The sequence below is a fragment of the Aythya ferina genome (assembly GCF_964211825.1).
Source record: "Aythya ferina genome assembly, chromosome: 16".
NCBI lineage: Eukaryota > Metazoa > Chordata > Aves > Anseriformes > Anatidae > Aythya > Aythya ferina.
Window position 1 is genome coordinate 5855578 of NC_140315.1, and position 24102 is coordinate 5879679.

The following is a 24102-nucleotide window of genomic DNA, read 5'->3' on the forward strand; positions in this document are numbered from 1 at the left end:
TCCATACAGTCAGGGTGTGTGAAGGCTGAAGTATTTCAGACAAAGAAAACTGTAGAAGTGACCTTGCTGCCATTTCATCTTCCTCCACTTCCACCCAGTTCCCAGCAATGCCAAACTGGCATTTTTGGTATTGATGAGGCAATTTGTAGAACAGGAAATTTGGGAATCCAAGTTAAGATTTTGGGAGTTCTCTAAAACAACAGATTTGAAGCAGGTGTCTTATACAAAGGATATTCATAACCCGTCACTTGCTCTGGTTCATGCAGTCAGTGATATGTTTCCTGCAAGGCTTTCTCTGATGTAGACAGCAGAGAGCTGCAAGGCCTGAAGAGCCAGGTCTGGCAGAGCAGTGCAGAGCGGAGATCTGAATTTCAAATACCATGGAGCTGAACCTCACAAGTGCAGTGGTCAGAGACCACAGGAACGCTTCTCCTGGGAGCGTATCCTCTATCTCTCCTGCAAAGCCTTTTATTATGTTTTGTAAATGCAAAGGGAAGAAAATAGTGAAGTAAGAGGGGCTGTCCTTGATGCGCAGCAAGGCCAAATATTGCTGAAAAGGAAAACAAAAATCTGTTAGGATAAGAGGTGCTAGAAATTGCTTCAGAAGGGGCTCTGCATTAAGCAAAGGTAAAATCAAAGACAATTTAATAAGAACACAGTGTGTTTGGAGTCCACATGCTCCATTGCTGGTGGAGCAGATCGGAAATATTTTGGTCAACCACTTTCATGTTAAAATATATATTATTAGGTACTTTAGTAAAAATAAAATGCAGCACATTCTTCACTAATACTGAGCAGACTGTTTTTCTAGTGAAGTATGAAAATAATCCCAGTCCTTGCTGATGGCCAGATAAAAGTCATTATTGATAGAAATAACCAACTGAGAGTAAAACAGCATTTAAAAACAAAACAAAACAAAAAACACTACCAGTTTGATGCTTTTATTCAGACTTCACCCATGCTGTGATATGATCATTTTCTGGTCCTGTGTAACAGTGCAGGATTAGTCCTAGTGCCTCTTCAATTCTCAGCAAAGGAAAAAATCCCCGAACCCGGAGCATTAGTTTCTGCCAATTAAATTATAGTCAGGCAGGTGTTGTGCAAATTTTCTCATACTGCAATCCTAACCTCCCACAATCTTGCTATACAAACTGTGGGCTTCTCTCGAGAAGACACTAAATATGCCAAATTGGTGGCACTGTGTTATGAACATATGTCCATTAAAAATCACATTAAGGATTCCAAATGTTTTTCATTTGTGATGGCAGCAGGGCTTGAGTGCAGATGTCCACTGGGAATTCTAGACACTTAAGCATCAAATTACTTGTATTTAGGTAACACCTCGTATCAGAGAATCTCAAAGCCTATCACAAACACACAGTAAGCCTCAAGCCCCTATATAAAGCATGCATAGTATTTTATACTATGGTGTAATGAAGTAAGTGGAGCATGTGCAAATCGAGGCCAAGATTTTTTTTTCAAGAATCTTCTAATTTAGAAATTCAGCATTTAGATACCCAACACATGGCAGTAAAGGTTTCATCTGAGGATAGTGAATTCTTATAACCACCAGTGGCTGCCACAAAAAATAAAATCAGAAATGGCATCTCCAATAGATCAGTTGTAGTGGTCTTGAGGTGTTCCCCCAATGCCAGCACATACTGCTGTTTGCCACGCATGTGTCTGCCTTCTGGATTCAGTGAGCTGAGAGATTTCACTAGTGAGAAACATGGGAGATGGACTGGGGGAATGTAAGGACTCAAAAAAAAATTGTCTTGAATGTAAAGTTTATTTTCCATTTAAGTGAAAGATCTTTAGTAGTAACTATAATACTCCTCTAATAGCTGATACAACTTCTTTGGATTGCACTTTTTGGCACTTTATCTCTGTGCATCTTGACACTTAAAAGTGATGCTCATCAGGTGTCTTCTTGGAAGCTGTCAAATTATTTAAATGAGCGTGAATCTGACATTTCTAGATGATAGTGTTCAACAAGTGCCTTGAAAGGAGTGTTTTGGGGATGCTTGCTTTGATGGACACCATTCAGCCTGTTCAAAATAAAGGTTTTGAGCACTTCAACTTTTTCTGACTTACTAGAACTTAAATAAATGTGAGGCTTCTTAGGGGCAAGGAGAAAGTGTCACAAAGCTTCAGACTTCATTGCTACAGAGCCGTAACAAAGCACTCTCAAGGAAATCTGAAAGTTAATGGCATATAACAATCCTCAGAAATTCTACCCCCTCCCATAATAATTATCCCACATATTGTCATTGCAAAAGAGTTTTTATGTCACTTGTTGTTTTGTTAAAGAATGATAGCTTTTTTTTAAAGATTCTCCCAGCTAGTCTGCTAGCTGAAGAACATTGCTTCCCGATTGTTATTTTTGCTGTGAGGTTGTACTCAGTTGACACTAAGCGTGCTGCAATTGCTGTTTTACTGGGTGCTGCACAAGCCATGATCCAAGGGCAGCCCTTGTAAATGTACAGCTCACAGAGACCAGGGCCTGCTCTCTCAATTTTAGAGAACAAAACCTGACCTGTGCAAATTACCTGTAGTTGCAAAAGAGCCTGTGACAGAGCCAGGAGTTTATTCCAGACCCACTGCAACCCTGTGTGATATTGCCACCTTAGAGCAACTTTTCTTGGGGTTGATCCAGCTGCATGAGATTTGAGGTTGCTTGTAGGATACTATGTTTATGGATCACACAGGCAGGCTGGTTCCTTGACTGTTTTTCTTCTGCTTTGGCAAAAACTATTTAGTCCTTTTCTTTAGAGCTCGCTTTTACAGGTTCTCAGATGTTATAGTCACCAGGGGAGGTGAGGTTCTCTTTTCCATCTTCTCTTGTAAAGGATAAAAACTGGAGCCTTGGCTAGGGAGATACTGTGTGTATCCTTCTTCACGTGATAAAGGATACCGAGGATTTAATTCCCTCATGTCACACTGGCAATCCTTATCAGCAACACGAGACACCCAGTTCGGACTCCAGTTTTGCAGCTGGAGCTCAGGTGGGAGACAGCACGCCACAAGCAGAACAAGGCAAGCATTCCCCATTAACGGTGTTTCCTCTCTTGGTGGCTCTGAGCTGCACGTTATTCATTGTTCATCCTTCTCTCTCACCAGTCCATTAGTTCTGGAGATGACATTAATTGACATAATCTTAACCTTGCTATGTAGGCATTCATTGGAAGCCATTTCTCAAACTGTGTCTCTACTCTGGGGAACACTGTCTTTTCTCTTAAAACCCACGTCAGTAATCAGTGTGAATATCTGGCTGTATCTCTAGCCACTGGTGTCTGAGCAGCAGCCAGGTACATGTAATCCTGACAAGAGTCATCTACGGAGCTCTTCGAAGCTACTGTATAAGGTCTAACAGGCACGTGCAGAGTTTGGACCCACCAAAGTTTTGTCTGAATTTACCTTAGCCAGCTCAAGGCTGGTAAGGACGTGACTGTTTTTTTGCATGGTTAATGCAGTTTTTTTGGCTGGATGCACAGCAGAACCACAGCCAGGAGAGAAGGGGACAAACTGTACTAAACAGAGTGGAAAACAGTCAGCATAAGGTTGTGTGTTTCCCTTCACCTATGCAGCATCTGCTCTGCTCAGTCATACAAAGCCCAGATGGCACCGAGATTTAGCTTTGCAAATAAAAATGGTAACCCTTGCTGGAGTGAAATCTGTTCACCGCAGTGCTGTGTGTTTGCAGCTGTCAAGGACTCCCTGCTTCCTACCTGTGGTGGGGGTAAATGACAAATCCTTATACCAAACCCACACAGTTTCAAGCAGCAGGCTGTGTTTCAACCTCTTGTTCAAGAGCAAGCACTTTTCTAACTTCCTGCTGATTACTGGGATCCTACTAGCTATGCCTTTTGACAGAGATTTCACCTGCTCAGGCCTTATGGAATGAAATGGCAGCACCTTTTAAAATGTAAACTGCTTTATTTTTTCTAGGATGAGATAAACCTGGCTACTGGTGCTTTTGCATGCTGTTCTTTATGTCCCTCCGTGTTCCCTTGCTTGTTATCAGCATTCCATTGTCAGCTGTCATTTCAGAGTGACACTGCTCTGTCTACCTGACTGGCAGCATGGTTTTTCTTATTTGTTGAACTATTCTCGTTTACCTTTTGTCTCACTTGTCATTTTTATTGCTCATTGCATGCAATCTGGCCTACTGGACTCGGATCTGTATGTTCTTCATGAGCCAACTTTAAAGAAGGGTGGCTCTGAACGCTAAGAGTGGGTACAGACTCATAATTTTAGGTTCTGTGTCTTCCTCTGCTATGGATTTCCTATTTGACTTTGGATGTGTAACTTTACACCCATCTTCTCTGTGGGAAGGGGGTTGGGAGCTGATGATGCCAACTTTTCTCTCTTCTTGTGTATTCTTCTTAGTTTGATTGATAGCTCCTGGCCTGAGGAGTTTAAAACCTAATTAGACAAGATCGTTATCTCTTACTATATTTATGTTCGGTGCCACAGACAGTCCCTGCTGGGTACTCTTTAGATTATTGTAATGCAAATAGTATATTCTTATTTGAAATGAAAAACACTTGCTATAACCCGTTTTCTGCTTTGATGGTACAAAAGCACCAACTTGGGCTGAACTGTGCTTTCTGTTTCAAGTAAGATTTGTTCTATATTTTTCCCAGGAAAACAGCTTTGATGAATATTTCAAGCGCTTTGTAACACTGGAAGTGACAACAAGAGGAGAGAGAAGCTGATTGTGCAGAAATAAAGCCAGGCTACATCTAAAGGTCAGAAGGCAAGCGTGCCTATGTCAAGCACTACATACCTATCGGTTCTTGAACCTGACTGCTGCAGGAAAATCAACATTACAAAAACCAATTACCTCTGAAATAGAGCCTGTGTTTATTGGTAAATCCTGATGTAAGTGTTAATAGGTCAGGTGAAATCCTACATAGTCTACATGTATTCTTAGCTCATTTCTAATAGGAAGATGGCAACTTGGGTAGACCACAAGGGGATTTTTTGATGTAAAAACATTCTTGTTTGGCCAGTGTAAATGGTTCCTAACAGACAATCCCACAAGTATGACTTTTGCTATAAAAAAACACCCAGTAAAGAGGTCAAGGGTGCAGCTGAGCCCTAGAGATCGTACTTTTTTCTTGTCCTTCTGAGAAGACAGAATTCTGATTTTGCTGTACATACTTCTGTTTACCTACCATCTGAACCTGTCTTCAAATTTATTTATTCAGGATGATTCATAATTATATGACTATTGTTTATTTAAAGAAGAACCTCTTATATGTGAGCTTAAACTAATATGAATAACAACCAACTTGCATCCTGCAAAGAAATTAAAAACAAGTCATCCATGTGTTAACCTTGTAAAGTTCATGAATTTGCATTGTGATAGCACGAAGGCAGTACCTCCTTATCTGGGGCAAAAACATACACGGCACTCTGCCTAGATATCACCAAGACAGCACAAAACAAGGGTATGAATGACAGATCAACAGACTGTAAGTTAGTAGAGACAGCTCTGAACAAAGTATGAACAAAGTATTATTCACAAAACACCAGTCACTTAGCTGTTCTCATTTGCTTTCTAGGCACTTGCTCATCTTGCTGTTCAAAAAGATTATAAAGAGGAGTACTATAAAGCTGACTTTGTTTATTCTTACAGAAGCATGAAAGATTTACACCTATGGCTCCTTGGTATAGGTATTACTGATACAAGTTCCTGATAGAGATGCACAGGGCTATCTAGCTTTGGACATTAAGTGATGATTTGTCATTGGCTGGAAGGAAGACTAAGATTTAAGGTTTCTCTGCTGATAAATATCAAGGAGTAAATCACCTGCCGTCAGTGAAACCACACTAGTATATACGTGTCCTTAAATTCTGTAGTCCATCCTAGATTTTTCTGGATTTTTAAACTGAGAAGCTCAATTTGGGATCCTCAGAAGCTTCAGCATCTGTACAGATTTGTGATCTGAGCTGGAAAAAACTTGCACAGGAAGCCACTGCTCTTCTGAACCCGCCAACCAGTTCCTTACTGCTGATTTTGCAAGGTTTAATGTGCACTTGCTGCATATCCACGTGGAAGCAGAATTTGAACTCCTTTGGGTTGTACATCTCACTTATTGATTTATTAGGACAATGATTTAATAGTCTCATTCTCTGGTGATCCCATTAACTTCCAAGCACTGATGCCTGTTTAGCTGTGCACAAAGAGCTCTTCTCAGAACTGTTTTCCTGATTAAAGATTAACAGTGTGATAAAGGCAAGGAAACACAGGCATCCTTGAATTTTGTTTCTTACATCAGTTGGGTTAAACCTTTACTATCTTTCTCACTGTGTATCTTCGCTTTGTGTTTGGCAATCAAATTCTGCACAGCTCTAGCACGTTTCCTCCAGTTTAGTCAAAACAAGAGGAAAACTTTCTGCCTCTTCAACTTAACTCTTTGACCTTTACACAAACAGCAGCAAAAACCTTTACTAACTAACTAAGGTGAGTTGTCTTTAAAACTTTCTTTGCTATCTCTTGGATTAAAAAGTATTCTGTAAAAACAGAGGAAGTCACTGAGGTGTAGTTAACTGTAACGATGTTAATGTCTTCTGAAATGGAAGTAAAATGCTTCCCAAGTAAATACACTTCTTCCAAACAGACCCAGGCACACAGATCTGCTGTCTGCCACAAGCAGCAAACCATGCATTACTGGATAGCAGAATTTGATCTAAATATATCGCAATGCTAGATGAAACAGTTAATAGATAAATTGCAATTATGGTTAATATTTTTAGACCACTTCCCTGACTTGTGTCTGAGCAATCGCCCCTGGTACTTTCAGCTCCAATAAGCTTCTCTTAAATGCTTCCCCTGTTATATATCCTACATCTGTATGCTATTATGCCTTGTTTTATTTATTTATTTATTTATTTATTTATTTTTTGTCGTGCTATATAATTATAATTGTTAACAGTATGGAGCAAGATCTTAAAAGCATAGGCAAGACATAAAAGCATTAAGTCCTCTCACTTAATAGAAGTTGTTTAGGTTCTACAAGAACCACTCGTATTTAAAGAGGAGATTTTTCTTCTCAAAGCCAAGAGGAGCACAAAGGAGAGAACAAAGCAAAGCTTTCACTGTGCTTTAGGCACAGCCTGCATCAAGTCAACTGTTTGCTAATGGCACAGTCCAAGCAATTGCTGTGCCTCTGAGAGGGTTCTGCATCACTCCTCACCCTCCTCTTTGCACTGAGAAAGAGAAGTGGTAATTAATACCTGGGTCAGACACTAGTCAGTGAATACCCTCCAGAGTGACTTCTGTTTGTCTTTGCTTTGCTATGCTCTCATTTTCCCTTTGCTTTGGAGAATAAGTAAAGAAAGAAGTAGGGTTGTATATACAGGTAGGACTATATAAGTTTCTGTGTCTGACCAGCTTTTATATGGCTTATATGGGTTCTTGTGCTGTTTTGTGTAGATGAGAAATCCAAGTCAAATCAGGATGCTAAATAATGTCTGCTGGAATCAACTGCATCTCCCATCTCAGAGCCAGATGTCTGAAAAAAGAAAAGAAAAAGATAAAATATTTTAATAATAGTCTTCTTTCCAAGTGATCAGTATCTTTTCTGAAATTCAGAAAGTATAATTTCTCCTGAGAATCTTCTAGGCCAGCACTCTGAAGCACTAAGTTTTTTCTGACTCTGCTACTTTCAGTTGCTTAGAACAGCATCCAAAAAATATAGATTTTTTTTTAATCTATCTCACTGATTAGATGACACACTTTTTTTTTTTTAATTAATTTTTTTTATGCTCTCTGAAGTAGTGCTTCATCAGTGTGAAAGTGGAACACTAAAAAAAAAGTTGACAACAGCACCAGAAAGTAAAGTGAAAGGATTTCACCATTTAGTGAGTATAACTCGGTAACAGAACAATATTTAAAGAAACCTCATAAATTAGAAGATCATAAAACTATACTCATTTTCTCTGAAATGAGTGATGGTGTAGAGATAGTTATTTACTGCCATTGTTATTCATAGGAGCAAGATTGCACTGCAAAACAGGTGATGAAAGTAGCAATTGTCCCTGGCGTAAGAGCAAAAGTAAAGGCGTGCGTGTTTTCAGACCCATGTTAAGGCACAGAGATACCACTCTGACAGGTGCAGTGTGAATACGACATACACTTGGAAACAAAATTGAGACATTGGAGGAAAGTGAAAATGGAAAACTTTCCAGATGCCAGGTGGAAAATGATATTAAAACTGTCAAAATAAGTCACAACAAAGACTGGGTTTCCTAGTAGACTAACAGGAGTCATGTTCCAGAGAAGAATGGAGTTTTCAACTATGAGAAGGAATATCATAAAACGGAATGATTATGAACATGTGAGGTTAAAGTGGCGTTTATTTATTTGGCTTTTTGCTTTGGTCTCTCTCTCTCTCTTTTTTTTTTTTTTTTTTTTTTTTTTTTTTTTTTTTTTTTTTTTTTCTCAAGTGTACAACAGCCTTGATTTACTCAGAGTTTTTTGGACGGGTCAGAAATGTGTAAATAAATCACACCGTTATTGCTTCACATGGTTATCTATCCTGGGCCTAATTCCAAACCCATTTAAATCGATGGCAATCCTTCTGTTGGCATCAGAGGGTGGTAGTTCAGGACCTCTGATACGAAGATGGAGGTGCAAAACATACGCAATAAAGGCTCACTATACAGCCTCTAAAGCTATCTGAAATGATTTTCTAAAACACAGGAAGAGAGTGAAACTGAAGATTTTGAACTACCTTCAGGGTCAAATATACTTTATGTTACATCATAATGAAGCTTTTATAAAAAGTCAGCTGCATATAACAAGCAGTAAACATCTTAAATATTATAAAAGGCACTATTCAGATTTAAGTCTGGCAATCGGAATAAATAACCCAATATTTTACTCATTAAAAAAGTCTGTTGATCTGTTCATACTCAGGGGAAAAATGCGGATCAGACCAAAGTTTGCTATGTTTCCTTAGTGCAGCCAAGGGTAGAATATACTCTGCTGATTTAGGGTTTTTGTTTGTCCGCATATTCACCTTCATGCACTGCTAGATTCTTATCAAGAACTTATGTGCAATTTTGTGCTTGAATTTTGTTTCTTTATGTAATGTTATTTTAGCACAAGAGAACTGGTATAAATTAAAATTCTTGCAAATGGAATGTCTTTATATTCCTTTTAAAATATTCCTATAAAAATAATTTGTATTGAGTATGTTTACCCCACCAAATATCATTACAACTTAAAAAAAAAAAAAAAAAGTAATCGATTCTTCTCATGATGTTTTATGCAGAAATATTTTGTTAGAAAGAAATAGTCAAATAGTCCCTGTAGAGGAGTGGGTAGAAGTCTGATTGCAGTTAGAGATGCCATAAGCAGTATTTGGTAGTTGGAGGTTGCATAAACAACATACCATAACAGCCATTGCGGAGCTGTTAACCTTTATTGTGTCAAAACATAATAAGATGGTGCTTTAGTTTGCAGATTGCTGATCCAAGTGGTTCCTTTAAATTCAACCTAAATGAACTGAAGGGCTATTCTGCCCTTCACTTTATAATCCTTGAGTTATAAATCCTTGAAAATATCAGTTTATAATGGAAATAATTACAGACCTTTAACTGTAGCTTCGTGGATGGTGCTGGTATTAATAAAGCAGAAGTACAAGGCAGGACAGCTCTTGGACCCTGATGACTGTTCAAGTGCAGAGAAACTCATTTTAATGACCTAAAGCAGGATATATTTTTATATTTTTTTTTTCTTCAGTGCCCTTCAACTATCACAATGGCACGATATACGTAGCAATTTGAAAAGACTGACCGGTGCCTAAGAAGTATAATCTCCAGCTACAGTCACCAGCAGCATAATTTTATTTATGTATAGTGTATTCTGTGTCCTGTTCTCTGGTTTTGAGAGCCCACAGATTCTGTAGATTACAAATAATGTGGTAACTATGTTGAAATATTAGCCGTAAATTGCTGGAATGCATATTCTCCCTTAAATAATTGCTCTGGATTTGTGTTGATTCGATGTAACATACTAGTCATGACTAATTTGCAGTTATTAAGTGTAAAAAAAGTATATATTATTCTTGCATTTAGGAGCCTGCAGAATTGTAGATAGGAGTAGTTGTTGTTAAGGGTACTTTTGGGAATTACAGGAACCTTCTGTCTCTGAAGATAAGGCCCAGTAAAGTCAATGACCTCAAATCAGGTTTGTCATGAGATTTGTTTTTCAAGATGTGAAGATTTTAATTTGTCATCCTTACAACTTGTTATAATGACCCCACTGAGTTACTTTTCATGGCTACAACTTTTGCAGTAATCTGGATCACTGGCTCTTCCAATGGTGCCTGCTATCTTAGGCACACAAAACACAAAAATGTCTGGGCCAAATTCTGTGGAAAAGGGTACACGTGGCTCCTGGATATGCAGCAGTGCTAACTATATTGTGAAAAACACAGTATAATATAGCCACTGGGCAAAATACCACCTTGTCTGATGGAACAGTACAGCTAAACAGACAAGGAGCATTTGCTACTACTTTGTACTAATGATATGAGTTGGAAATTGCTGTTCTAGAAGGGTACACAAGATTAAATGTTAGTGTCTCAAATCTTGCCAGTTTACCTCAAAGATATTTTTACAATACCTTTGGAGAACTCTTAAATGTAAAACTTCTTGTTCTCCTTGAATAACCAATCCTGACCTAAAGTATAGTACAATGATGCTTACATACTGCTCTACTGCCTCTGCAAATGTACTTCAGTCAATTTTGCAAAATACTCGAGATCCCCGTGTAAGAGATGCTGCAGTACTAGCCGTCAGCCAGCTCTTAAGGAGCACTCCAGCAATGTGAGGCGCAGGCGGCTGGAGTATTTCCGTATGAGAAACATGGGAATCATTTTAAATATTTTGAAAGTGGGGAAACCAATTGAGCTCAGCCCTGCGGTCTCCAGCTGAGCGGGAGCAGAAGGTTAAGGGCCTACAATTAAGTCTGAGAGATCTTCACCTAGGACACGTTGTGACAAAACATCAGGCTGATTCCACAGCCCGGTCACAGGGCTGTGCCACTAGTTCGACACACGAGGAGCCTGGCTCTCTGCCATCCCTCAGGCATGGGCTTTTAGAGGTAGGCCATGGTGGCAATCCTAGATAGTTTCTGAGGTATGATCATATCCAAACTTATCAATTAATAAAAAATGTCATGGTCTTATGACATGATATCATGCCATAAGACAAAGGAAAAAAAAAAAATTGTCCTTTTCATTTAAAAGGCAAATGTACTGAAAAAAATCTCGAAAAGATGCTCAGAAACTTGATAAATTTTGAAGAGTTGGGTCTCAATTTCTGTAACTCTTCAGTGCCTGGATATACTGCTGAATGTTAAATGTGAATTTTTGTTGCAGTTTTGTCCATGATACATAGGATGAAAATGAGTTCGTGGGTTGCTTGCTGTTGATAGTTATTTTGCCACTAGCAACTTTTGATTAAGGAAGTTGAAAAACTGTTTCTTATTTAAATAAATTGACAGAGATAATGATGCCATTGCATTTGAAATTAAGGTACAGCAACTGACCCCATCTGAAGAGGAGGGAGGAAAAGAAATTTTTTTTGCTGTTGGGGAAGCAAAAGGCCTGAGCTGTAAAGCCAGTGGTGATTTGTCAGACACGCATGATGAAGCAGAAAAGTTCCAAAACCCAAGCATCCAAAATCTCAAATGACTGCTCCACATCAGAAAAAAAAGGTAAAGAGTTGACTGCATAATATTTGTAGTTCATTTTTAGATAACATATTTTAAGTTAAATTTAGCAGTGAGGTTGAATTTTTTATGAAATATTCATGCTGTCAATTGTTAAGTTTAGGTTAAATTAAACCTAATTTTCTGTGGAAATTTGAAAGAAGGAAGAATACCCTTCATCCTTAAATTATTAAATTTATTTGTTCAAGTTGATGTAATCTCTGTTGTGTTCAGGAGCTCCATTTTGGATGGCATTTAGAAGTTAATGGTCTTTTGAACAGAATGCAGTATTTGAAACCTCCAGGGAGACTTCAAAGTTAAAACTGTGTAAAAATGCCTTTGAATAAACCTAATAATAATTTATTTAGCCTTTCCTAGTCCATTCAGGTTCAAAATGCATGTGTTCATGGGTTTATGAATGAACTTAGAAGGATTCCAACTTGTTGGCTGAGAGTGGTAGGCAAATACCAGTGCCTGTCAGCAAGGTATCGCACAGAACCTCAATAAAAGTAACAGGGAATAGCTGTTATAACGTTTTAGGAATGTAGAAGTGTGCTGCAGAAGGCAAGGACTGACATAGAAGGGAAAGGATAAGTGTCTGTTTCCCTAGAATCTGTATGTATGTACTGTAAAAGTTGGATGACATCAGTAGAGTTGAATAGTCTATGGATGTGCGCGTCATAGTATCTGGATATTAAGGTATGTCGGTGGAGGTTGTTTAAAGTATGGATATTGTGCCAGTTGTTAATGTGCCTTGGTTTAGTTACTGTGTTTATAGGAAGCACACTTGAGCAGCTTTAATAAAGCTAACAAAGTTCTATTGTGTGGGCATGAATCCACAATGAATAAATAACAATAAAGTGGTTTTGTTTGCTGTTATTGAAGTGAAGTGTTAGCTGCACATTCTGTGTGGTACAAAGCATTGTATGAAATACATTTTGGTCTCAGCATGAAAATCATTACAGAGTGCACTTGGGAGCTGAGACAACTGTTCTGGAAAGGCTCTTCAAATATGACATATTTGCCATTTTGCAGTTTCAAATCTTTTTCAAAACTGAAAGTGCTGCACATTTCCTCTTGACTTGTTACTCTCTAAAGAAATTCATTACTGCTGTGATAAGAACTTGGAAATGTTATGTAGTTCACAAAGCATAACTTTATTCTTCTATGAATTCATCAAGGTATGAATCTTTCTTTCCGTAAAATCAACGTAATTTTAAATAGGCTTTTACATACACTTTACTGATTTGGGACTACCAGAATGCTGAGAATAGTTTAGCTTGAAATATCCAAATCTTTAAACTTAGCACTAGTTACACAGTTGACATCAAGAAATGTATTGTATAGTTTATAGGTACCTTGATGAACCGCATCTTAATGATGCTATGAAGAGAAGAACTTTCATCCTGCCTCAGAGGTGAGAGCTAGAGTAGGAGTTAGGATCCCTGGAATTAGGTACTAAACTGTATCACTAACACATAGCACTATTTGGGGGTGAAATGCTTAAGTCTTAAATGGAAAAAATAATCTCTGTCCAACAGTTTGACTCTTGTAATGTATTTTGAAGCTCTTTTATGTAAAATGTGAAGTATTTTTTACCAAAACCAGAAGAACTATATTGAAATTGGTACTATCTTTGAAACGTAAAGTCATTATTTTGTGGCTCATGATCTAAATGTATCTTTGTTCTCACAGGAGAAAAAGCAGTCTTCAAATGTGATTTGTGCACATTCACCTCACTCAGCATATCAAGTATTAACCATCACATGAAAATTAGTTCTGAAGAAAAATATCGTGTGTCACCTTTAGACTTTTCATTCAGCTACTCTCCTGCATAACCATGTGAATGCACATACAGGTATTTAACATGTGAAAATACTTCATCTTACGTATTGTCTGCAAAATTTAATTAATGGGGAAGTGGTTCACATCTTGGAGAGAAGTCTGGTGCAAGTAAACTAAATTATTTTTTTAATGAGTTGACTAGAAATGTTCAAGAATGCGCCTAGTGTTACCCAGGACTTTGATAGCATAGTTCAAAACCTATGTACATGTTTGGTCCTCAACACTGCTGTTTCTCTCTGCTCTTATTAGACTGTGCTGATTGCCAGTGTTGGTGTAATTTTGATGACATTCATGTGTGATGTGAGTTTCTGGGGAAGAAGAACAAGAAAAAATTTCCCTTTCTTTTCCCACTATCAATGCCTAGTGTTGTATCACTTTTATTATGGAATTACACCTGTTCATTTCCTCTCCTTGCACATCTGATCATATCCACCTACAAGATGAAATAAATAATAATAATAATAATTCCTGATTAATAATTTAGAATTATTTTAATGATTTTATGCTTCATCAATTTGACTTGCAGATTCTGGAAATGTGCATCATAATCAGCCAAGTAAAATTCTTTAGCCTTTTGGGCATTTTCAGCTAATGTTTAGATTTTGGTTGTTCTGAGGGCTGTTGCTGTTGGATGTTTAGGTCTGTGTGAATTTTGCATTTCTGTCAAATAAGCAGAGCTTGTAAGCATATATTATTTTAATATTTTTATATGTGAAAAAAACATATGGATGTTGTATTTACCGGGCCAAATTTGCTCAAAGTGGTAGGATGACAATGCATGTGCTACAGAAGCATGGAGAAAATGTGCCAAAATACCAGTGTCCACATTATAGTACCTTTATTGCACAAAAAAGTGATTTGGCTGAGTTTAAAGAGAGGGGAAAAATAATTTAATAATAATAATAATTAGGGATGAAGTGTTTCTAATTTTCACTGCTTATAATGATATAAAATATATGTGACTTCAGCATTACGGAATATTTCTATGGAAAAAGTGTTCGTTGTTGATTTACATGTTTCCCCTACAAGGAGATGTGGTGACATCTTGTGGCTGATGTTTTAATTTGTTTAAAATACAAAGTATCAAGTATTTAGCTGATTTTTTATTTTTTTTTTCTCTCCTTGGTACCTGTGTGATCTTCTGTCTTTCTGTAAGGAGGTACCTCACAAAAACCTACATCCAGGTTGTATGGAGGAGTTACTTCTCAAAGCCACAAAAATAGCCCAGATCTCCATGAAGCCATTTCATCTCTCAAATTGCTTTGTTCTCAACTCTGCTTAAAAACTCCATCTAGCTATACAAGGCACTAAAATATATTGAATACTTAAATATATATATATGTTTTTGCATATGGAAAATCAGTTTTTACATCTTAGTCTGAAATTGTTCAGTGTTTAGTTGCTGAGCACTTTGTCCTTATAATTTAAAGAAATACATGTAATTTCATTAATTAGTAAAGTGTAAATTAACTTTAAGTTTGACCTAATCAGCTGAGCAGATGATGGTTTTACTGTACTTAAAACATTAAAACTCTTAAAATTCTAAATTTGATTTTAACAATATCTAATATTATTTTTAGGTTCTATAACAGTTACAGAACATTGCAGGTGATACAATAAACGGTAATGTATCTTAGCTAATTGAGGTCTTCTCCCAGAATGTAAAAAATAAACTACCGTATAAACTCATTTTCATTCTATATGCAGAAAATATTTTTTTTTTCCTTTGTCATCAGTTTCAAACACTATTGATATACAGGTTGATTCTGAAAATATAAATTTAAATTACAATACTGTTTAAAAGTTTTTGTTTGTTTGTTTGTTTGTTTGTTTTCCCCTTGTTAAAACCACAGTTATTTCAATAGAAGCCCCCATAATTTTCTGGGGATTTCATGTATTAAATTTTTGACCTATTCTTGTTTGGAAGAGCGCTTGATTCAAATATCACCATACATATATTTCATGTGTAAATTCACTTCTCTTTAGGAAAAAGATGTTCTTGTACAACCCTCAATAGCATTGGAGATTTATTAAGAAATCAGTGTCTTAGAAAAATAGCATATTTACTGTATTTTAAGTGGTGTAGGTGTCCAATATGAACAAAGTTAGATAAAAAATTTAGATTTTTGAAAATGTATGAAAAAGTTATATTAAAAATATTTGGGCATAGAGAGAGGTCTTCAGTATCTATTTGTATTTTCAAATAAAGGTCCCATTTAAATATATTAAGTATTTAAAGGTAGAAATTGAATTATCTACATATGTACAATTCCTTTGTTTGTGTATTTTTTTCAATTTCTGTTTTTATATTATTTGCTACTTTGGGTAGCATTTTGAAATTAATCTTTTTGTGTGGATAAAAGCAGAAAATTACTGGACTTTTCAAAAGGATTTTTGATTTGTTAAACTGCTTAATTTCTCTGGGAACTTAGTGTCTTACTGGAAGTTTAGTCATCCAAATTCTTTTGAGAAATTGCCTGTGTTGCCTGTTTGTCAATTTATTTATCAATTTTACACCTATTGCAGAGAATAGAGAAGGTTCTTTTTTGTGTGTTTTACTCTAGAATAAATGCATTACTCAAAGCTATCCCCAGTCTAACTCTTGTTAAATATTATGGAAATCCAAAATTTACCATTATAATTAATTGCTTTTAATAACTGTTCAGGTGTCCACTTGCAAAATCTGCATTTATACATGGTTGTGGCAATTACATACAGTAACTGTGAAGCTGTTTTTCATGACTGTTATGCTCTTACTCAGCACTAGACAACTCACAGAGATGAAAAAACATTCATACGTGATCAGTGCAGCTACACATGCAAGCAGGTATTTAAATTCACTGAAAAAATATTGCATATTTAATGGCTGATTCAGCAAGGTGGGGTTGGCTTTGGGGATACATTTACTTCAATAAGATAAAACCATTTGTTACTACAATCTAACTAAAATACCACAGTTGTATTTATTTGCAAGACAAATGATTCACAAATGAACAGTAAAATAGGAATGCAGAAAAATACGAGGCTGTCTTGTTAAATCTTTTGTACATGAATTGTTTAGAAGCATAAAGAAAGAGCAATCAATTTCAGTGACATTGTGATGAGCACAAAATAAAATATTTGTGCTTTAAGTGTGATATTCAGCATTGTCAAAGAAAAAATCAATCTAAACTGAAACATTTATTTAAAAATAATGTGCTATAAAAATACATTTAGGATCACGTTAATTTCCAACTCTGAGGAAAGACTGGATTTTGACGGTAGATTATATCTTTAATTGTATTGTTTACCTTTGCTGTCATCTAATTGTACAAATACCATAGAAGAGCAGAGTACTTCTTTATGCTGCAGCACAGTAAACACTTCAGTATCTTAAAGATACATTTTTGTTTTCTAACCTCTGGGGAAAAGAAAAAAAGGGGAGTGTGTATGGGGGAGATTGCAAGTCAAAATAAAGTGTGTTAGACTGCTAGGCCAACTGATTGAGAGAAGTATGTTCTCATTTATATTTATCTCTGTCAGAAATACTTTTTATACATCTGTAAAAGCTAGAATGAAAGTGCTGGTTATGTTGCATAGTATCAGTGAATGATCAGCCATGAGCACATAACTAAAACACTTATTTCCAACTGCCCTCATTTCAAAGCTTTCCAATTAAATCCTTTCTCAGTCATCTTTGAGAAGTCTGCCATTTTGCCCATCCCCAAGGCCTGTAACATGGACCTAATTTTTTGGATCATTTACAGGTTTTTTTCTGTTCTGGGTCTGAACAGTAAAATGGAATCCTGCTAAGGGTGCTAGGAAAAAGAGTGTTAGACAATAGAATAAAGTTCTTATGTCATAGAATCATAGAAAGGCTTGGGATGGAAGGGGCCTTAAAGACCACCAGCTTTTTAACAAACCTTACATTGCTGGATTAATAAAATACCTTATAATATAATACCTTAATAATAATAATATATTAATAATAATAAAATACCTTATAATATAATACCTTTTACTTTTAGGTAAAAAAATATCTGCCACATCATAATTTCAGTGTTGGTACTGGTCTGTATAATCCAGTATAGGTGGTATTAATGCTTAGAATGCTTAGTAGTCTTCTCAAATTAAAAAGCAGTGTGAAGGTATAAATTTTAAGAAAAATTGAAGAACTTGAAAAGGTAATTGAAGTGAAAGAGAGCTAGAATTAGTTCAGCAATAAAAATATAAAATTATTATTCACTTCTTCAAAAACTGTATGCTGTGAGAATATATCTCCATTTTTGATTAACCGTGCAGACTTACAAAGCAAATGTAACCTTTTTTTCCACATAGAAGTTTTATCTTATTGCTTATCCATGGATCAGAAAATAAATTTGAATTTATATCCACTAAATTGGCAAAGGTCCTTTAAAGGGTTTTAATATGTATCCTGGACAAATCTTCAGGAGTTTTATGGAAGTTGTTGACTAAGCCTTTCACTTCATGTTCCCAAATTTGTCTGCCAGAACCATATTTGTTTTTTTGTGTGTGCATGTGTTTGTTAAAGTGCTTACATACATTAATATTTGATTCATTTATTTATGCTTCATTATGCTAACAGAATAATATGTGTAAGTATGCTGAAGATTATGGACTGGTGAGGGCAAAAACTGCTACACCCAGAAAAAGAAGCAAGGGCAGAAGGAAAAAATGTGAGAACCTAAAGCGTGTTAAGCAAGAAGGTAATCAGCGAATAAGTTAGAATTTAATCATGTAAATTAGAATCAAGAATAAAAGGCTAAAGCAGTGAATCTCCCCTGCTGTTTAATTACTGTTTCACAATGAAGCTAATTTAAGTGCTAATAATAGAAGAATACTTTAGAACAGCCTTGAATTGTGTAACAGAAATTCCAGTCATCTGAGTTGGCAGTGCTCAGGTACCCATTCTGGGGCTGCTGTTCCCCTGCTCCTGCAAATATCTTCCTAAACTCCATGCTTAGCAATGCTTACAAATGCATTTTTTCTTTTCCCTTTTGGAAATTAATTTTGCCTTTATAAAGGTGGATGAAACATATTACTGAGTTGAGCCATAGTGAGTTTTCTTAAGACCCCTTTTGTAATAACACACTACTTTAATACAGACCAGACTGAAAAATTTAGTTTCAGAACTCAAATTGCATGTTAATCACAAAGCACATCTTAATAAAGAAACTCTTCTTTCTCTCATACTTTGGCCAGATTATGATCAAACATAAAAATTCTATTGATTTAAATAGCTAGTCATCCTTCTGCCAGGATCATTGCAGAGGTGATCAGGCCAATTTACAGAGCTCTTGGTTCAGCACGTCTGTACAATCAGAAAGGCACTTGTAATTACACTCACTGTTACTGAAGATAGCTCTTGAGAGCTGAGTGTTTGTTGCTTAAATTTCAATATAAAATAAAGGATGGTCCATAGTTAATCTCTTTCCTTCTCTTTCTTCTGCTTCCTCATCTTTTGTCATTAGTTTAAGGTTCCCAGGAAGTGAATAAATTTAGGTTTGGGCAGAGCAGAACAGTAGTAGGCTAATTCATCAGTGGATGCTCTGTCAGAGAGGTCTCCACAGCAGTAACAGGAACACCTTTTCTGGTTTATATTAGCAAATTCCTGATACAATCATTTATGTTTTTATCTTCTTTGCAACTCTCAAAAGAGACGAAGTAAACTGTTATCCTCTTAAACCTTAGCCTGTCATCACATTTGTGGTAATATTGTAGTAGTTTCACCTTACAGTCTAAATTTGACCCAGAGGAGGTGTTCGCTTATGTTATTTATGTGCCTTTCTGTTGAGCTAGGCCAAGCATAATATACAGTATTCAGCTAGGAAAGGCCATGAGCAGGACCCCAGGTATCCTCATACATCACACCTTTTTCATGTCTGTTCATCTAGTGCTGAATCCCTGCACTTTTGCAGGGTTAGAGTTTGTCAGATGTTTCTGAGGTCACGTTCAGAGCCACCAGCACCAAAACAACTGTTTTGTCTGATCAGAGCATCTGGACGTTTTTTTGCCTCTCTGCTTCCCAGATGCTGTTTGAAAGCCACAGTTGTCTTCTTGATACAATTCTCCAGGTGATTTTTATGGACTAAGAAACAAGAATGGCAATACATCTGGGTGTCGCAAAATGTTATGTTTTGGTATAGCAGATTATAACTATGATGATTTGTGGCCAATGACACTGAGATAAAATTTGACGTAGTTAGAAGAAGAAATGTTGAAGCTTTTCTGAATCTAATGAATATATATCAGCAGCTGAGTTTACATTAGCACTGACACTTCTGTTTTCACTGGTAAGGCTGTAATGGTATGGTTAGAGAGAAATTTACAGCTGGAGTGTGTATGTTTTTGCAATAATTAGATTTAGCTGTTTATTAATGTTTTGCTACATGCAAACAATATCTTTTTGGAATCTTCCAGATTGCTTAATCTGGAAGCTTCAATTTTTAGAGCTAAGAAAATGTCTCTTTAGATACTGTGCCTGCAAATTCTCAGTCTGCTAATTGACTTGCACAACTATTAGAGATTTCTGTGCGGGTTCCAGAAATCTTTTCAAACTGTTGACACTTGCAAGTATACATTGCTCTTCTTGCACAACTTGCAGGGGCACAGGGAATCCTGTATGTGGCTTTACAAAAGATTGCATTATCATAAGAGCTATGCCCATTTTAGGAATTACTCGTGTGACCGGTGCCATCGATAATTTGCACTTACATGTATTTTCCTTTTTAATTTTTAGTATATGAGAATTAAATTTCCAGTTAATGCTTAGCTTTCCTCTAATAAGAATATTATGGGTACTAGTCACTAACTTGTCTCATAATATCCAATGTAAAATTTTGTTAAGATAAAATATCTTAAGGTATGATGTTGCTATATATTGAAAGTATTTTTGCCACTAAATTAAATTGCCTAACTGTGAAATTAATGTAATATTTATTTGTCTTTCTGCTTAATTACCACAATATTTAATTTTTGCAAAGCTGACCTGGAATCATTTCAAGACGTCTTGAAATAGGCATGTGAAGTAGATGGGTTTGCTAAAACTGGAGTGTAATTTTTTTCTAGATTCACATACTGATCTGAAGCAAATTTTTTCCTCAATATTTCTATACCATTGAAAGCTGTGTGAACTTCAGTCAATTTGTGCTTTCCTGAGGTGAGCACATGAAAGGCAATAATATTTAAAGGCAAGGAACATTTACTAAAAATCCTTTCTGCAAACACAAAACAGGTGCCAATCTAAAAACAACAACAACAAAAACACAACTAAAAGTTACTAATTATGGAAGAATCATGAAATAGATAATATTGAAGAATTCTATAGTTGCCTCTAACAGTGTCCTCAGATAATTTGGTTATATGAAACAGATGATTTCTGCTTAAATGGAAGCATGCATTCTGAGTATCTTCTGCAAGTAAAAATTGTCTGTGCATTAAACAGTTAATGTAAGAAGAAAAGTACTGTTTCTGCAGGGCATATGAAATGTACCATGCCCAGCAGATAAAAGCAGAGAGAGTAAAAATACTGCACTGGGTACATTTTTACTAATTAGGCTCCATAATATAACTGAGACCTTGGAGCAGAGTAACTCAAATATTAATTTGTGTATATAATGCTGCAAAAGCAAGCACATTTTGATATATCCACTCGAATGTAACTGTCTCCCAAAATTATGAAGAATTGTTCTAAAAAAACTCGTAGAAACTGCCAAGAAGATGATGGAGTGGGGCTGTGACATGAGATGCCTGCCTTCATGGTAGGGTGCAGCTGTGCTGGGTGGAGGAAGAGGAGGCGCTTCCTGTAGATGGCAGTGCAGCTTCACAGCTACCCAGCCAGCAGAACAAATTATATATGTCAAAGGTACTTTGATTTTATATATATATATTTTATTATTATTATGTGGATTTTTTTGGTCTTACTTTGACTTAATAAGGTGTCTTGCTAATCATTTTATGCATGTGATGGCTAAACAGAAAATGTTCTTGCTAGCTTTTTTTCTTCGCAGACTAACAAGTTATAGTACCACCACAAAGTGCAGCCACCAATGCCAGGAAAAAGGACGGGCTGTGCACACCTGCCTGGTAGTAGCAAAGTCATTCTGCTGCTAAAGCAACAGTGAGAGTTCCCTGTCCCAAAGTGTAAGTACACCTTCTTCCCACCCTTTTTCCCCCTAATGCAAAGTTAGTATATTTTTCAGGTACTTTGAGGCAGTCTCCCCCACCTTTCCCACATTGGCTTGGTGATGCTGCTTGCTTGGAGGGTCAGCTGGCACCCTTCAGTCTAGAGCCAGAGTGTAAGATGCTGGATTTGTCTCTGGGCTGTACCGAGATAGTTGGTCAAGGCGTAGCCAAAATGACTGGCTAGGTTAGATACTGTGCAATCTGATTTTGGAAAATTTATTTCAGTGTGGGCTTTTTACCCTTGCTGAAAGAAGGCCTGATAATATTTTATTTCCTCTTTTTCCTTTTCTTTTTTTTTTTTTTTTTTCCTGTTTTATTATCTTTGTTTTTTTCTTTGTTGTTTTTCTGTTGTTTCACCAAAAAATTTAACAGCTGGCTACTGCACAGCATTTATCATTGGTAAATCTTTCGATAATTTACAGAAATATCCAAAGTACATAGAGGGCACTCTATGTACTCCCCCAAACCCACCTAAGAGGCTAGCATCTGGAAATTGAAACCAGATGCCTTCCATTGCAGTACTCTCCTCACTGGGTAGGATTGTTGACCCACACTTTGATGAAGAAATAGTGAAGATCTACTGTTACTGATGCGACAGTAAATTAACAGACAGGAAAATAATTTTTGTTGTTGTGAAAAAGCCTAGCTGTTTCTCACAACAGTAACTATGGGGTCTCCATTGTACAGATGAAGAAGAACAGAACAAAATTAATCTCTGACTTAATTATTTTGCCTTTAAGAGCAACAAAACCCACTGATGATGCAGTATGCTGCTGCTTATTAGTAGTTTAATAATCTCACTGAACTAGAAATAGAAACTCAGGGGTGTTGCAGCATGTAATGATTAAGTTACATTAGCAGAAGGTGGTGAGCAAATGTGCAAGGACCTAATGACATTAAGCCAGTGCTGTTAATCACTTCCAGAGACATTAAACTCAGAGAATTAAAATTGAAATAACATTTCTAACTTCTTAAAGGTCAGTGCTTAGGCTGATATAAAGGCACTGTGGCAGCATGACTAAAGGCCATGGATGTGACTGGTAGTAAAGTGTCTCACTGGGAGGAAATACGTAGGGAGTCTAGTCAGGTGGTAATTGGGAAGGCTCATAAAGGAGATGCAGACTCCTAAGTCTTAAGACCTTTCTAAGGTAGGAAGAGCAAACTGAGTAATCTTTCCTTAGACCCAACTAGACACCCCTTTTGTTGTCTTTCACACTGAATGTAAGCTGCCTCTGTGTGCTTATTGATGAACGGCTGAGGTACGGGTGACCAAATGTTACGTGGCTCTAACAGTAACTTCCACTTGCCCAGTTTAATATCTATTTTTCAAATGCGAATACGCATTTGAAAGCAATTTACATTAATTCAGTATGCCTTCAGGCAAACATCATTCCCTGTTGTTGTGCTTTTAAACAGCCCAGCTATTGTTTGAAGTTAGTCACTGAAACATTTGGACTCTGTCTAGTGTTATGGGTCTGTGTGATCATTACAAAACGGTAAAGAATTTTCTGACAGTTTTGCTTCAGTCTGTTTTCATTTTGAATGGGTATTTGACAATGACGAATTTAGTTTCTTTCTCCTGTGGTAGTTGACTGTTTGAGTCACCTCTGTAAATTATTTTGACTATTTTTAGCTTTGTTTTTGTTTTTGTTTGCTTGTTTTCAGGTTCTGCCTATCACTAGTTTTATCCCTGCCCTGCCCACACAGCAACATTCACAGCTAATGGCAAGAATGCAAAGTGACCTTGCTGTTTGCTTTCATAAGAAAGAGCCTTGCTTTTATTACCAGCTAATCAAATGGTGGGTAACAGCTAATGGTGATTGTAATTAAGATGTAGAACTGCTATCCTTTTTCTGGAAGAATTTTATGTTAAGCCATCCTTTTTAGGCCGAGGTGGTACTCCATTGTTCTGTTACAGTAATTCATCAGTTGTTTCATGATAAAATGAAAGTTATAAAAATGTTTGCAGCAGTTACTTTGCCATCCTATATTAAATGTTCTTTTGGAACTGAGTTATGTATCCCTGCATCACTTAGCATTGCTGACTCTGAGTTAAAATTGCTTAGTTTAAAACGGGCTGTATCCTCCAGGCCATGCCCTCCAAAAAAACTTTTGCAGCAGTTTTGTTTCAGCACCAATTGCGTGATAATAAATGTGATAATAATGTTAATGTTCCTATGCTCCATCTTTGCATAGGTGCAAGTTTATAGTAAATCCATTTAGTTCAGTGAATTCATCACAGTTAGATGGGACCTGAGACAGTCGTCTCTTCCTACTGGGGCTATGTTCCAGAAATAATGCATAACCAACAAATCTCATGGAGGACTGAGATATTCAGCACT

The 24102-nt window shown here is 36.6% G+C and overlaps 1 long non-coding RNA gene across 5 annotated transcripts in view; it reads left to right on the forward strand.

Annotated features, from left to right (window-relative positions):
* The window catches only part of LOC311445447, a 68646-nt gene that overhangs the window by 23224 nt on the left and 21320 nt on the right, over nt 1-24102 (forward strand). For 4 of the 5 annotated variants that reach the window (XR_014698412.1, XR_014698413.1, XR_014698414.1 and 1 more), the window contains exons 2-7: nt 4647-4751; nt 11556-11737; nt 13427-13589; nt 15157-15199; nt 21570-21718; nt 23426-23559. This is a non-coding gene — a long non-coding RNA (uncharacterized lncRNA). Of the gene's footprint in view, nt 1-4646; nt 4752-11555; nt 11738-13426; nt 13590-14732; nt 15134-15156; nt 15200-21569; nt 21719-23425; nt 23560-24102 lie in introns of those variants that run through there. The other variant, XR_014698416.1, reaches the window with a different exon arrangement.